Here is a 16,987-nt window from a genome sequence, read left to right as displayed (position 1 = left end):
AAAAACATCAGCATACAGACTACTGATTTTTGATAAGGGCCCAAAAAATATCAAATGGGAAGTAGATGTCCTTTTCAATAAGTGGTACTGGAAAAAAATGGATATCAACCTGCAGAAAAATGAAGCAAGACCCTTACCTCACTCCATGTACAAGAATAAACTCAAGGTGGATCACAGATCTTGAGATAAAATTCCAAACTCTTAGGGCCATTTATGAGGGAATTGGGACAAACCTGAAAACCTTGGTACAGGGAATACATAGGCTATTGGAACTGACAAGTGAGATATACTGAAGATAAAACACCTGTGTACATCAAAAAAATATCACCAAGAGAGTAATAAGAGAGCCCACAGACTGGGAAAACATCTTTAGCAATGACACATCAGACAAAGGCCCTATTACTAAAATCTAAAATACTTTGCAAGCTTACAATGAGAAAAAACTAACTGTCCACTAAGGAGGTGAGCAAAGGACCTCAATAGAAGTTTCACAGGGGCAGAAATCTGAATAGCCAATAAATATATGAGAAAATGTTCCCGATCATTAGCCATAAGAGAAATAACAATGAAAATAACTATGAGATACCACCTAACAGCTCAAAGGTAGCTCAAATTAAAAAGTCAGAGAGTAACAAGTGTTGGAGAGGCTGTGAGGAGATAGGAACTCTCATCTACTCTTGGTGGACCTGTATGTATGTACAGCCATTATGGAAATCGATTTGGCAATATCTAAAACAGATGGAGATTGAGCTACCCTATGAGCCAGCACTCCCCATACTGAGCATATACCTAGAAGAGGCAAGAAACAAACCAGGGCCAGACATCTGTGCTCCAATGTTCATCACAGCGCAGTTCACAATTGCAAGGAGTTGGAAACAACCCATATTTCCACCTACAGACTAAGGGATCAAAAACCTCTGGTGCATATATGCAATGGATTACTACACATCCCTAAAAAGCAGCAATGAACACATGAAGCACATTGCTGCATGGGAAGAACTGGAGGAAATCATACTAAGTGAAGTAGGTCAAGCACAAAAGGACAAGTACAACATGAGTTCAATGAGGTAAGTTTATATAAAATGGGGCATAGGGAAAAGCTACCATATACATACATATACATACTGGGACTGCAGCTTGGGGAGAAGAGTGTGTCAGATTAGAGCACATGGGGGGAATGGAAAGGGATGGAGAAGGAGGAGAAGACATACTGGCCTACCAAGCCCCGAGGACAGTGTTCCTGCTCAGAGCACACAAAACACTGGGAGGACCATTGGACGGGCCCCATCATGGGAAACGCTGTCCCTCACAGAACCATGGCACTGTGGGAGACAGCACTGGAGAAACGGTGGGAATACTGCACATGTGGCCCCATCACACTGGGGCGAGGCACTGAGGGCACGCAGCAGAGCAGCAGGGGGAGCAGACTGATGAAAGCCCCTGGGAATACCAAAACTAGACTTTGGAGACAGAGTATGGCACCCCATCAGACTCTACTGGAAAAAAAAACTCGTAAAGGCCAACAAACAGACCTTGAACTATTTATAGGCGTTTCCATTTTTGTCAGTGGCTTTCTTTTTGTTATTGTTATTTTGGTTTGGGTTGTTGCTATTGTTTTGCTGGTTTTGACTTCCTTTGTTCTCTTATTTAGCTTTGCCAGGTTTCTACACTTATTAATGTGTCTGTAGGTCTAACTAGATAAGACAGGTGGGATAAATAATTCGGAGATTAAAAGAACAGGATAATAGGTTCCAGGGGAATACAGGAGAAGGGGAGGTGGGAGAAAGGAGGGTGATGTGTAACCAACCCAGGAACAAGGGAAAAACAAGTGACGTATAATCAATGGAAGGAAGGTCATAGGATGCCTAGCGGGGCTTAATCAAGGTCAATGTAGCAGCGAGGGATTACTAAGCCTGAATGAAGGGCAAACATGATTGTGGGACAAGAGGAAAGTAAAAGGAAATAGAGGAAAGAACCAGGAGAGAAAGGACATTTTTAGAGGCCTAAATACAGGCATGTACATATGTGAATACATATATAATGAGAGGGGAATAGAACTATGTACTCATATCTATATGTTAAGAACTAAGTTTGTAGATGGACATCATGCCTCATCTCAATTGCATACCATTAACAATTTGTTCTAACAATCCGGCACTCTGTGATGTTCACCTTCCCAAAATGATCGCTGAAGACAAAGTGGGTGCAAAAGGAAATGTGGTGAAGAAAGCTCATGGTGATAGCTATCAAAAGATATAGCATCTTGGGTCTTAAAATCTTGAAATAAACAAACAGCCATCTAGCTCAGAAGCAACAAAGCCCACATAGAAGAAGTACACCAGCCTGTGTGACCATGAGATGTCAACGGGATCAGGTATCAGGCATCTAAGACCCAGAACAAAACCATACCCACAGTGAATGGTAGGGGAGCATGGAGTGGAGACCTAATGACCATCTGTAGACAATTGGACATCGCCTCACAGAGGAGTCACAGGGAAGAAATGAGCAAGTCAGGGTGCAGTATAGCACCGATGAAACACACAATTTTCCTCTAGTTCTTTGGTGCTTCCTTCACCTCAGAATCATGCCCTCAATTCTGCCTTACAAATTAGATTAGACCAGAGCATGCACACTGCTACAGATAAGAGCCTGCAACACAGGGAATCCAGGACAGACAAACCCATCAGGGCCAATAATGAGAGTAGAGATGCCAGTAGGATTAGGGGAAGGTGGGGGAGGAAGGGTAAATTGATCACAAGGATCAAACTAGAACCCCCACAGAGGGGGATGAATAACAGAAAAGCGGGTGTGGGTCGACAGAAGATGATGTAAGATATGAAAATAATAACCTATGACTTATCAAGGGTTTGTAAGGGAGGATGGGTGGGGGAGGGGAAGAAATGGGGAGCCGATATCAGGGGCTCAAGTGGGAAGAGAATGCTTTGAAAATGATGATGTGCAAATGTGCTTGACACATTTATGGATTGTGATAAGAGGTGGAAGAATCCCCAATAAAAGTATTTTTAAAAGTATTAAAGAAAGATTTGTTCCTTATAAAACATTACCAAGTAAAAATATTAACTTTACTTTGTAACGTATTATAAGAAAATAATATAATGTAGTGGTTCACATATTTAGAATGTGTGAAAGAAAGTCTCTGGAAATACTCCTTGGGAGTGAATACAAAGGTGCTACTACTATATACGTAACACCCCTGTTTGGTGCAAAATCTTTGAGAGTCTACGAACAGGAATGTCAATACTTCAAACCCAATCAGTGGCACCATGGAAGAACGACTGGAGATCTACTGTCATGAAATAGATTAAAGCCAGCACAACCCTATAGAGCAGTTCTACTGCGTACACTGTCACATATGTTGCCGAGTTAGAATCAAGTTGAAGACATAGGGTTTTTGTCTTATTGTTTCTTAAAAAAATCTATATATTTTACGTGATCTCAGGCAATAATAGTCAACATTTTCAATGCTTATTATAAAGTTTATAGATACTTAACATAACTATGCTATTTAATCTTCATTAAAACCAATGAGGAAGGCACTACTGTCACTCCTTTTCCTTTACAGGTAAGGAATATTTAATGACTCACCTATAGTCACAAAGCAAAGATGCATTTCATCAGAAGTGGCTCCAGACCTCTTTGCTAAAACACTAGAAATTCTAATATATATGGTGTGTGTGTGTGTGTGTGTGTGTGTATGTAGGGTGTTGGTGTGTGAGAGAGAAAGACAAGGAGAATCTGAAATGAACATCCCAATAACTTTCATTTTAGAAATCGAGTTTAGTTGGCTGAATCCAGGTCTCTTCAGTTGATGAGTTTGATTCTCTTCAAGCACTGTTTTCCTCTAAAATATTCCTTTTTGTAAAAATGTAACCATTTCATTAATATATAATTCACATATAAAATTCAATGATTTAACTATATTGAAATTGTTATAGAATCACCACCACAATCCACTTCGTGCTTGTACTTATTATTATTAGCTCCCCATTCCCCTCACTTCCAATCTCCTCTCCTATAATTCTAAGAAACTATTAATTCAGTTACTGTCTCTATAAATTTAACTCTCTTGGATTTCAAGATATTAATAAAAACAAAAAATGCCAACAATAACAAAACAGAGAAAAATCTAAATAGGTAGGCGTTCAGAAAATTAAAAAAAATTCACTATTTACAATGGGTGAAAAGGAGGAATAGATGACAAAGTATTACATTTTAACAATTGCACGTGCATTAATCCATTTTCCAATGAAGCCTATCTGATAGCCAAGCTATTACTATCATCTGTCAATGGTCTGAGGGATTCATGAGAGACTTAATCCAAGTGTGGAACGTGCAAATTTAATTTGGGCTTTCACTGTCATCCATACCTTTCTGCAAACTGGGAACTCAGAATTTAGGCTCTAATCCCATTCCTTCCTTTGGCCTTGGATTTTATTATTTACAATCTCAAGGTCATATGTTTGTTCTCATGGACCAGTCTTAATTTAGCTGAACTTCAACCTACACTTGAATATAAACAATTAATGTTGTGCTCAACTGTCAGACCCTGGCCTTGTTTTGACTGATGATATTGAGCTTTCCCATTGTCTCTTTCCAGATGTAGCCAATTTGATTCCCATGTATTTTATTTGGAGAGGTTCTATGTATAATTGCTGTTTATGTCATTGAAAACCGATTTTTGCACTGCATAAGTTATTTATCATGTGATCTCTAACAACATGTATGTATATCGCCAAAGCTGGATTCACTTCTTGGAGGCTTTTCTGATTCATTAGGAGTCCTCATAGCACAGTGGGTGAAGTGCTAACTGAAAGATCACCAATAAGTTGCCATCAAGTCGATTCTGATGCCTGGTGACCTCGTGGGTGTCAGAATGGGACTGTGCACCCTACGGTTTTCAATGGCTGTGACCTTTTAGAAATACATCACCAGGTTGTGAGGTGACTCCATCAATTGGGGCTGAGTACTTAACTATTTGAGAACCCCACGGTCTCCTGTGGCCTGGCAGCTGGGGGACTAGGCAGAGATACAGGGCATCAGCAAAGTGACTTTCCCTGCTTTGCATCTCTGCCTTACGAAGAAGATTTCTCTAGTGTCGAGAAAGTGCAGTCTGTGACTAGGAAGGAGACTAGACTAGGACATATTGTTTGTGCTGATCTATTATTTGAATCCTGCCGTGTCAGTAAATAAATAGTCATTTAGCTAATCTATGTACAAGTCCCTTTTGTACATCCAGACCTGAAGCATTACAGTGTACAGCTGAGGCCTTGGACAATAGGGTTTGTGCATCCGTAAAGTCAGAATCAAAGACCAATCCATACTTGGTTATTCTGAGTGAACTAAAACACAGTACGTAATTCATTTTCATTATGGATCGGTCGTGCTGAGGAGAGGAACTGATCTGTTACCCAACTCAGCTGTCAGTTCTTCACTAAGCCCGCTGAGGCAGAGGTCAGCCTGATGCCTCACTAAGGGAAGGCCCGGGGGAGGGGCCTCATTCTCAGGAGTGTGAGGCTGGCCAGGGTAGTTTGCATTATATTTTTGGCAGCTGAAAGTGCACTTGACTGAAAAGGCTTCTGGCAAAGCTTTCTGTGGTGAGGGCTTTAGCACAAAATGTTTGGGAAGGCACATGAAAGCTGAACAGATGTGGAATGCTTATCTTTAGAGAACATAGAAACCAATATTTAGATAGATATGTGTCTGGGCTTCCTCATAAATGGGTCCCAAGGGGCTAAAACAGATTCAAATGGGACCAAAAAGGTGCTATGTCTTTTGCTGCTGGGACTATTCCAAAATGTTTGTGGGAAATATTTCAGCAGAACCAGAGCAAATGTTTCCTCTTCAGTACTTCGAGGCAATCGTCCCTTCTTGGCCCTGTGGTCGTCTTTACAGTTGGGCTCCTCAGCCTGCAGAGCCTCTTGCACACCAGAACACCCCACTTTCATTTCAGCTGCTCTTAGCTTGCGGGTACCTATGCCTGTGAAGGGGTGTGCGCACTGTGCACATAAACTTAAATCTTTCCTCTCCACTTTGCATGCACACTTGTAAGATATTGGGGATTTGGCAGAAAGCCTCCCTGTTGCATTCTCTTCTGCATTATTTAAGGAGCCCTGATGGAACAATGTTGACATACCCAGCTTCTAACTGAATGGTTGATGGTTCAATGGTTCCCTGGGACAAAGATGGTCTCCATTTGTTCCTCTGAAAATGACAGCCTACAAATGCTGTGGTACAGTTCTGCTTTGTCCAAAGGAGTCACTTTGAGTGGGAATCAACTCAGGGACACCAAAAAACAATTTAGCTGTTTGCGGATTTCCTTAGCCTAGAGATTGCTAGCAAACTCCCTTTGCCCGCCAGACTGTATTAGGAAAGGTAAAGCAGAAGAGCATTTCTTGATATTATATAACAGAGGTGATCTGGAATAAGAGAAAGAGGAACTAAGGATCCCTGGGCTTTAGCTTTGGATTTGCCACAATTTCCCCCAACAACAGGAAGTAAGTCTATTTCTCTCTCAGTGCCCCAGGTTCATAAATGGATAATGAGAGGATGTGAGAGCATGATTTGTAAAGCCCCTTCCAGTTCAACATTCTGGGGCATTGTCCTATTCTTTGTTACAGGAGATAAGGAATGGAGCTTGTAGGGAGAACAACAATAATAGCAAAGAACCTGCTTATAATAAACTAGCTTGTTACCCTTGCCTAGTTTAGTCCATCTGTTATTGATTGAGAACCTAGTCCAAATGAGGTACTATTCCAAAGTCCTTACATTAAGGGGGTTCCAAAAGTTCATGGATAAATTCTACTATGTTTTCATTCCATTTGTCCATGAACTTTCAGAAGCTCCTTGCTCATATTTAACCATTAAAAATTCTATTAGACATGTATTAATACATTATCCATTTGTAGCATTGAAATTGCCGATACTTTCATAGCTAGACAGTTCTGGAGTCAGTTTGTAAATCTATAGTTTCCGGTTCCAAAGCCCACGTTCTTATCCACTGAATTCTAACACATTCCTGTATTTATGACATTCCTTCCAGTAAGATATATAGGGCATACTCAATCATTCAATGAGCCCTGGTGGAATTACATGCTGCTCTGCTAGACAGAAGGTCAGCAGTTTGAAACCACCTGCTGTTCCTTGGGAGAAAGATAAGGTTTCTACTCCTAAAAAGATTTACCATCACAAAAGCCCGCAAGGGTAGAACTGCCCTTGAATTGGACTGAATTTGATGGCAGTGAGTTTGAGGGTCTTTACTGGGGTTTTCCCCCCAATCATATAAACACACACTTCTGTAAGCAGCTAGCTGTGGACCTGGTTCTCTGTAAGGGGATGAACTGATTTCCAAAAAGTTGACCTGTGATTCCAACTTTCACAGGTCTCATGTCTAAGCTGCCTGGGCATGAAAGTAGGCAGGAAGTGATGCTAAGCAGCAGCATGGAAGACAAGGAATCAACCGAGGGCTCAGGGGCAGCACTGCGGGAGACCTTGCATCTGCACAAGCGAGAAAAGATGCAAGAAACAGGCAGTGACCTGGTGGCAATCGAAGTCAAATGAGGGAAGGGGTAATGGGAAGGGTCCCTGCATCATTTCTTCCTGTCTCCCTGCCCAGCTTAGCACCAAGTACTCCTGCATTACTTGTACCTGCAGACCCTGAGCTCCAAGGAATTCTGTTAGGGCATTCATAGGAATTTGCAATCTTCTTAATCAGCTAGTGACGAGCTCCAGATTGTAGATGAGCCATAACAAGTTCCAGTACCTGATCCATGGGACTGTAATGGCGGCAGCTTATAGAGAAGAACATCCTGATCCAGCCTAATTTCACATTGCCCCGGAAGGCTGGCTGAAGAATTGCCCCACAAATAGTCAAAGTGGGGGTCCCTTCCTAGCGCTGAGGACAGATAGTACAGAAATTTGCGTTTCATGCACAACTCCCCATGGGAAGGACAGGCTTTTTATTAGGCTGTTCGAGAGACCCTGCAGTCTGTGTGACCTGAGAATATAAAAACGGCTTGGAAGCTGAGACAGAGTGTCAACGGAAAACACAAAGGACACATGCCAAAAAAGCCCTCATGGTCCATTTAAGCTAGGCTTTAAGGCAGACATTTCATAAAGTTGAATTGCGCTTAGTTGAAGTAGCTCCGGGAGTGAAAACCAATGACCTGGGCAAGATCAAGTGTTAGGTCTTTGCTCTCAGTGCTCTCTGGGAGGGGCTTGGAGGCATGTGGGGGGATTCGAAGGAATTGTTGGAGATTAGAATGAGAAAGGGCCTGAAATGTATTCAGTATAGGAGTTGCTACCAGGAGGCTGTTTCTCTGGCTAGAGTACAGTCAACTGTATGAAACTTAGCCATTAAGTCCTCACTTCATCTGGCTTCAGGTCGTCCGTGTCCTATATTATTCAGTAACTCTGTCAACGAAGCACAGCACATTTTCCGAGGCCATTTGTCTCACTTGGAAGGGCCAGTTGGACTGAGCTTTTAAGAGGATGGAGTAAAACAGAAAGAAGCTTTTAGGAAGGAAAGGGAAGAGCAGCGAGCCTTAGCGCATGATCCCTGGACGCCACACAAAGCAGCGCCAGAAACAGGGCAAAGGGAAAGAAATCCTTCTGGAAAATAAATTAAATCTACATGAAGACGTCGTTTGAAAACCCAAAGATGAGTAAGAGAAGAGTACTGGCAGAAGGCATACACATTGTTCTCTTGTGGAGGTCTCCTTTCAACTACCTCCATGTGAGCTCACTCATTCATTGGTGTTAGGTGCCTTCCAGTTGGTTTCAGCTCAGTGCAAGCCCATATGCCACACTCTGCACCAGCCTCGCACGAGTTGCTAGGTGTGAGCTCCTTGTTGCAACCGCTGTCAATCCATCATCTCTCAAAGGGTCTTCCTCTTTTTCTCTGACCCAATACTTTAGGAAAGATCCCTGCAGGCATAGCAGCTTATATGTTGGGCTGCTAAGCCCAGAGTCGGCAGTATGAAACCGCCAGTCTCTAAACAGGGGGGAAAGATGAGGCTTTCTACTCCCATCAATAGTCAGTCTCAGAAACTCACAGAGGCAGCACTACTGTGTCCTATAGCGTTGCTATGAGTTGGAGGTGACTCCAGGGCAGTGAGTTTGGCATTGGAGTCTACTTTAACAAGCCTGATTCTTCCTGGTAACATGGATTAAAACAAAACCAAATCTCTGTGGGTTTCTGAGACTGTAACTGTTTGTAGGACTGGAGAGCCTCTTATTTCTTCCACAGAGCAGCTGGTGATTTCGAACTATTGATCTTTCTGCTAGTAACCCAGCTTGTTAACCACCAGGGCTTCTTTGATAACATGACTTAGCTGTTGCCAATTTAGAATGCCCTCAATCCACTATTATGAGTCTCCTAACTCCATGAGTCTCATTAGCAAATGGACTAATTTTATCATTAGTCTAAGGAAAAATCTCTGAATGTACAATTCCAAAGGGGGAAAATGCAAGTATAAATATCATACATTCCCAAACCAAATTTTAATGAATTTATATAGATGACTCTCTTCGAATTTTTGTTGTTCCCCTCCAATATGCTGAAAAATTCAGGGTTGTTTGGCATACAGAACGGGCCTCATCAGAAGAAAACTTTGAACTGCATTGTAAAAAGCAGAGGCTTTGACTGATGTGAGGGTGTTTGGTGCAAAGAGATTATCCTATTCCATTAGACTCTGAAGGGCATTGAAGGATTTCCGGTTGTTATAGCTGCATGGCAAGAGGCTCTTTATTTTCCCTACTGTACTCATCAAAACAAGACTTTCCAGGTATGTTTGGGAAAAACTGAGTTTTGACCTTGTAGTCCTTTAAGGCACTCGAGAAACATGTGGGAAAGCAGTTTCATGTAATATTCAAGGTACGTACATGGTTATTCGGCACTGAACCTCTAGGTGCCACCTAGGTGAAGCAGAAATGTTGAAATGGAGCTCATTTTTGTTTCTTCTTGTGGAGGCAAGGTGGAGACCTACAGCTTTTCTTTCTGTGCTCCATTAGTGAAACCTGCTCCTAGTTTGACCTGCGATAAATTTGGAATCCCCATCAGACTAAAATCATCTTTCCACAAAATCCCTGGGGTCAGGTAGAATCTCTATCTACCCCTAGCCAGGGTTAATCCCAGGGATCACCAGCACTACCTGCAAAATTAAGGTGAGATTTGCAACCCTTGTGTCTTCTCTAGAGTTAGAACTGGATTTGGGGCTAGATCAGATCAAGCTGGCATAATGATGCCTCTCCTGGGCTCTGGCTTGTGCTCACCACTATTTTGTAGACACAGACAGGAATTCAGAGCTAGGTACGAATGAAAATCACCAACATTTGCCTTGTGCCTGACAATTTTCAGATCATTTTACGTTATGTTTCGTTCATTTTTGCACTTATCATGAGACTACAGCTTTGCAGGAGCCAGGCGCCATACTTTCACATATACTGGGTGAGTCAAAAAGTGTTGCTTCAAAAGCAGAGAAATTTTTATTTAACAAAAATATCAAAATGCAAAGCTATTATTCTTCACGCTGTGTCCTCCATCTTGGTCTTTACAATTCTGAAGGCAGTGTTTCAATCTGGCTAACCCTTATGCAAATGATTCTACATTCCTGCATTTACATCACCTTGAAATGTCAGTGTGGGAATCTTTAAGGGACTCTCCTCTTGTGTCTCTTTCATACATTCTTTACTTGTTTTGGGAGCAAAAAGAAATTTGAAGGGGATAAATCATGACTATGTGGTAGATGGGTAATGTTTCCTAATGAAATTCTAACAAGATAGCCCTTGTTACCTTGTTAGCTAATTCAAAGAACGGGCAGGTACACTTTCTTGGTGGGAGGGAGAATAATTTGTGGGTGAAATATTCCTGGCCTTTTCCCTGCCAGCAAATATTTCCCTTTTTAAAAAAACCTAATCCTCATAAGTCCCTGTGTCCCTCCAGAAAATCTATCAAAATGACCCCTTGGGAATCCCACCAAAACAATCGCCACAATCTTGGCCGATCTATCTGCCTTGAATTTAACTGGCCAGTTGCTCTTCGTGGAAACCATTGCTTTGACTAAGTTTTAAAGACACCCTAACAAGTCTAAGAAAAATGCATTACTGAGACAGCTTGTCAGCAGTCAACCACTGGTCCTGAAAGCATGTTGAAGCATGTTTTGTATCGAATACACCCATCCATATATGAACTAGAATTCAGTAGCAATACTCCCTCATATTATGGAAATGAAACCGCAGTATAATCCTGTTATGGAAATATGAATGTCCTAATTTTACAGAAGAATTAATTGTTGCTCATAAAATGTAAATAGGGGGATTCCAAGATGGCCGACCAGGGGACCCACATACTCTGAGAGCTCCTCCGAACAAAGCAGGTTTGGTGTCCAGGTATCTGAACGGTAGGACTCTGGTGAGTGAAATATCCCCCTGGGACAACAACCCATTCACACCCCACGCATTTGTCCTGAGCCAGGACCTCAGTGATACAGGACCGGACTCGTGGGACATCTCTGGTCACTAGGCTGCCGCCATTGCATGGGCGACTAGCCTAAGCTCCATCCCCAGACCCAGACCCCATCACAGAGTTGCTTGCCTGCCCTGCCTAGACAAGCGCAGCAGGTCGCGCGCCCCCCTACACCAGCAGCCCACTTGCGGGACCCCACTAGGAGAGAAGCTTCCCTTTCCCATGGTTCCCCTCTCCCCTCGTGGCAGCGATCTGCCCTTGGGTCCGCGTCCCACCCTCTATTCATCCAAGATCCGGGTAACAGACCTGCGGGTTGTCTGGCGACCCCCACGGGGGATCATCCACCCACACTGCTGCTGTGGACCTCTCCACCGGCCCTCCTTGTGCCCGGCTGCCCACCCCTGGCAGTCTAGCACCTGCTCCACTCCTGGCCTGGACCCTAAACGGAGCACTTCCCCCCCCGCCATAGCCCAACCCGCGCCTACCCCTGACCCTACGATTCTGCGGAGCGCTGCAGCACAGGCCTCTGAGTCTGCCCACTGAGGACCCCTCCCAGCACCAGGCGCAAGAGTGGGTGCCCCTGCCGAGAGGGAGCACAAGTGACAGAGCTCGGCACTCCTGCGGGCTGGCATTGCACCCCCTCCCCTGTGTGCTGCGGGATCCAGCACCCGCGGCTCTGAGCCTGGGCGAAGTACTGGTGCCATTGCCCCCTGCGGTTATGTGCCAAGCTGCCGCTGTCCGTGCGGGCTCGGCTGCAGAGCCTGCCCGCACCCGCTCACAGCCCGGGCAGATTAAGCAATAAACATTCCGCCTGCGGGGAGCCTGGGACTCAGCTTTGAAGTGCATGCAGAGCTGTCTGTGCGCTCCACCGGCTCTCACCACTGAGGGGCTCTGTGGGGTCCCCAGTGCCAGATCCTAAACCTGCCACAGCCCTCCCCAGCCACCACAGTAGGCGGGCACTGTGGCTTGTGCCTCCTCCCAGTAGCCTTAGCTGCCCTAGCACTTACCAGGTAGTGCAGGAGCGCCAGTGGGGAGCGGCTCACACCTGTGTAGCCTGCAAGCACAAGCTCAAATCTACAGGCCTACAGGGACCTAGGAGGGCTTGCTGAGCTGAAGAGCATTCCCACCCACCCCAACCCCCACCCTCACCACCACATAGCACCGCTCCGGAGCCCAGATCAGCACCAGGTCTTGGGACAACATAAACTCACCCACCTCCGCGCACTATTAGGCATCACCAGCGCTTAGAGGGAAAGGGGGAAATTTTTAGATATACACATCTACACATCTTCCATCTACCATTGTTTTTTATCTCACCTTTCTTTTACTTTCTATGCTGTATTCTCTCTCTCCTTCCTTCCTACTTTTTCATTATTGCTAGTACTTCTCTTCTGGCCCTTTTCTAAAGATTCTCCTCACTTTTTTTTCTTCTCCTTCCACCTCTATTATTATCACAGCTTGTCCCTCCTCTTTTATAGACTCTCCTTCTTGCTCTCTCTCCATTTTTTTCTTCCTCTGCCCAATATTTTGTTAAAAACTATTTTTAAATTGTTAACATTTTAAATCCTTTTTTATTACTAAACCCCCCAAAAAAGGGGGTTGCTAAGGGTACCCTGCCAAACCAGGTCAAAGCAGCCTGAAGACACTCACTGAGGCTCCAGCCCCCACGCCAGCTGCTGAAACATCTCATCAATGCTGGTCACCAACCCGTCGGGGAACTCGGCCTACACAGCAGTCTGACCCACCCTTAGAGTAGCTCATAGGCAATCGCCTGAAAGAATCCTTAACAATAACATAGATAAGGTTACCCCGGTCTCCCAGAAGCATGGGGCTAATGAAAAGATCGAGGAAAATTCAACATACCACATCACTCCCAACAAAAAACAAACAATCAGAGAAACGAGACACAGTAAAAGACCTAACATTGCTCATAGAAGAAACAGATATAGATCGGCCACAAAAGGAAATCTTCAGAACTTTGCTTGCAGTAATACAGGAGCTAAGAGAAACAATTGAGAATAAGGATGCAATGATAGAGGGGGTGAAATGCACAATAGAGGGGATGAATTCTACCCACCAAAGGGAACTGCAGAAACTAACATAGGAGGTAGCAGAAGCCACACAAAAGGTCACAGAATCCACGTTTAGCCTTGAGGAAGCAGAGAACCATTGCAGTGAACTCGAGGACACTCAACCAGAACGAAGCAAGTGAGAAAAACAGTAAGATAGGAAAATTAAAAAACAGAAGACAGCCTGAGATCAATGACAGATACTATGAAGAGGAATAACATTTGAATAATCATTCTACCGGAGCATAACACAACACACAAGTCGACAGCCAAGATAGCAAAGAAATTTCTGGAAGAAAATTTTCCCAACCTAACAAGAGATAATCAGACACCCATACATGAAGCAGAAAGGATACCAGCTAAGCTAAATCCAAAGAAGAACACGCCAAGACATATACTAGTAAAAATATGCAACTTAGAGGAAACAGAGAAAATTTTATGAGCAGCAAGAGAAAGGAAGACAGTCACATACAAAGGAGCACAAGTAGAATATGCTCAGACCTATCAGCAGATACCATGAAGAGGAGGAGAGAATGTAGCAACATCTTCCCAAAGCTGAAAGATAAAAAAGCCTCCCCCAGAATCCTGTATCCTGCCAAGTTATCCATTAAGATAGAGGGTTAGATAAGGGTCTTTCAGGACAAGGAAGAACTCAAAAAATGTGCTGCAAGTCACCCCACCCTGCGGAACATACTGGCTGAATCACTATGGCCAGAGAATCAAGCTCCACCTAGAAATATCAGGAGACCACCATATAGCCCATCCTCATCTAGAAGCCAACATGCCAGCAACAAGTACCAGTACAACAGGGTCTCAGATGGAAAAGAGGACATGATAGAAACGCTCCACTTAAACACAACACACTAATATGAAGGGAGATAGGTAAAGACCCAAAACACAAAACTATGAAGCCAGATATAGTAATAATTACTCTGAATACCAATAAACTCAATTCGTATGTTAAAAGAAAGAGGCAGCCATGGGGAAATAGATCTATGTGTCTATATTTATAGGTTAAGTATTAAGGTGGTGGAAGGACCTTGGGCCTCTACTCAAACACTCCCTCAATGCATGAATACTTTCTTTTATTAAATTGGAACTCTATGATGCTCACTCTCCCGACACAACTGCTGGAGCCAAAGTGGGTGAGCAAGTAAATGTGGTGTGGTGAAGAAAGCTGATGGTGCCCGGCTATCAAAAGAGATAGTGACTGGGGTCTTAAGGCTTGAAGATAAACAAGCGGCCATCTAGCTCAGAAGCAACAAAGTCCACATGGAAGAACACACCAGCCTGTGTGACGAGTGGTCCCAAAGGAATCAGTTATCAGGCATCAAAGAACAAAAAATCATATCATTGACTGCACACCTCCATGATAGGATCGCTGAAGACAAATGGTTGCAACAGGTAAATGTGGTGAAGAAAGCTGATGGTGCCGGCTATCAAAAGAGATAGTGCTTGGGGTCTTAAAGGCTTGAAGGTGAACAAGCGGCCATCTAGCTCAGAAGCAAAGCCCACATGGAAGAAGCACACTGGCCAGTGTGATCACGAGGTGCTAAAGGGACCAGGTATAAGGCATCATGCAAAAAAAAAAAAGATATATGTGTGTGTATATGTATATATATATGTTTGTGTGTGTATATGTATATATATGTGTGTATATATATATATATATATATTTATATATACCATATTGAATGAAGGGGGAAGTGCAGAGTGGAGACCCAAGGCCCAAGTGTCGGCCAATGGAGATCCCCTCATAGAGGAGTTTAGGAGAGGAGATGGGTTAATTAGGGTGCAAGGTAGTACCGATGAAGAACATAGCTTTCCCCCAGATCCTGGATGCCTCCTCCCCCCAACAACCATGATCCAAATTCTACCTTGCAGGGCTGGATAGGGCAGAGGTTGCACACTGGTACATATAAGGGCTGGAGGGACAGGGAATCCAGGGTGGATGAAACCTTCAGGACCAAGGGTGTGAGGGGCGATGCTGGGAGAGTGGAGGGTGAGTGGGTTGGAAAGGGGGAACTGATTACAAGGATCCACATGTGACCTCCTCCCTGGGGGAGGGACAGCAGAGAAGGGGGGAAGGGAGACTCCGGATAGGGCAAGATATGACAAAATAACGATGTACAAATTACCAAGGGCACATGAGGGAGGGGGGATCAGGGAGGGAGGGGAAAAAAAGAGGACCTGATGCAAAGGGCTTAAGTGGAGAGCAAATGCTTTGAGAATGATTGGGGCAGGGAATGTATGGATGTGATTTATACAATTGATGTATGTATATGTATGCATTGTGATAAGAGTTGTATGAGTCCCTAATAAAATGTAAAAAAAGAAAAGAGGAGAAAAAAAGTGAAAATGTTCAGTGCAAAGAATGTACAGATGTGCTTTATACAATTGATGTATGTATATGTATGGACTGTGATAAGAGTTGTATGAGCCCCTAATCAATTGTTTTTAAGAAAAAAGAAAGAGGCTTGAGGACTGGCTTAGAAAACATAACCCATCAATCTGCTGCCTGCAAGAGACACATCTCAAGCACACAGACAAGCATATGCTAAGAATAAAGGGCTGGAAGAAAGTTTACCAAGCAAATGGTAACTCCAAGAAGGCAGGAGTGGCTATCTTAATCTCCGACAAAATGGATCTCAAGATCCAAAACATAAAAAGAGACAAAGAGGGACATTACATAATGCTCAAAGGCTCAGTAAACCAGGAAGCAATAAGCATATTGAATATTTACACACCTAATAATGGTGCGGCGAATTTCGTCAAACAAACTATTAAAAAGATGACAGAAGAAATCACGGAATCAACAATAATAATGGGGGACTTTAACACTCCACTATCAGGGAAAGACAGGTCACAGGGAAAGAAGCTCAGCAAAGAGACCAGAGAGCTAAACAATGTACTTGGGCGGCTGGGCCTGATAGACATCTATAGAGCTTTTCATCCAAAAGCAAAGGGTTTCACATTCTTCTCCAATGCACATGGATCTTTTTCAAGAATAGACCACATGCTGGGACACAAGTCCAGCCTGAGTAAATTCAAACACATAGATATTATCCAGACATCTTTCTCAGACCACCATGCCATAAAGCTGGAGATGAATAAGAGGGCATCCAGAAAAACAAGGGCAACCAATTGGAGAATAAGCAACGATCTCCTGCGACATGAATGGGCACAGGCACAGATCAGAGAGGATATTAGGAAGTTTCTAGAAACTAACGAGAACAAGCATACAACGTATCAAAACTTATGGGACACTGCAAAGGCAGTTATCAGAGGTAGCCTGATATCATTGAATGTATATATGAAAAAAGAAGAAAGGCGTATGACACATAAGTTAATACAAAACCTCCAACAACTAGAACAGAGTCAACAGAACTACCCCTCCAATAGCAAGAAAAAAAGAAATAATAAAAATCAGAGCGGA

Source organism: Tenrec ecaudatus, chromosome X (assembly GCF_050624435.1).
Source record: "Tenrec ecaudatus isolate mTenEca1 chromosome X, mTenEca1.hap1, whole genome shotgun sequence".
Taxonomy (NCBI): Eukaryota; Metazoa; Chordata; class Mammalia; order Afrosoricida; family Tenrecidae; genus Tenrec; species Tenrec ecaudatus.
Note: the sequence above shows the minus strand (reverse complement) of the source record.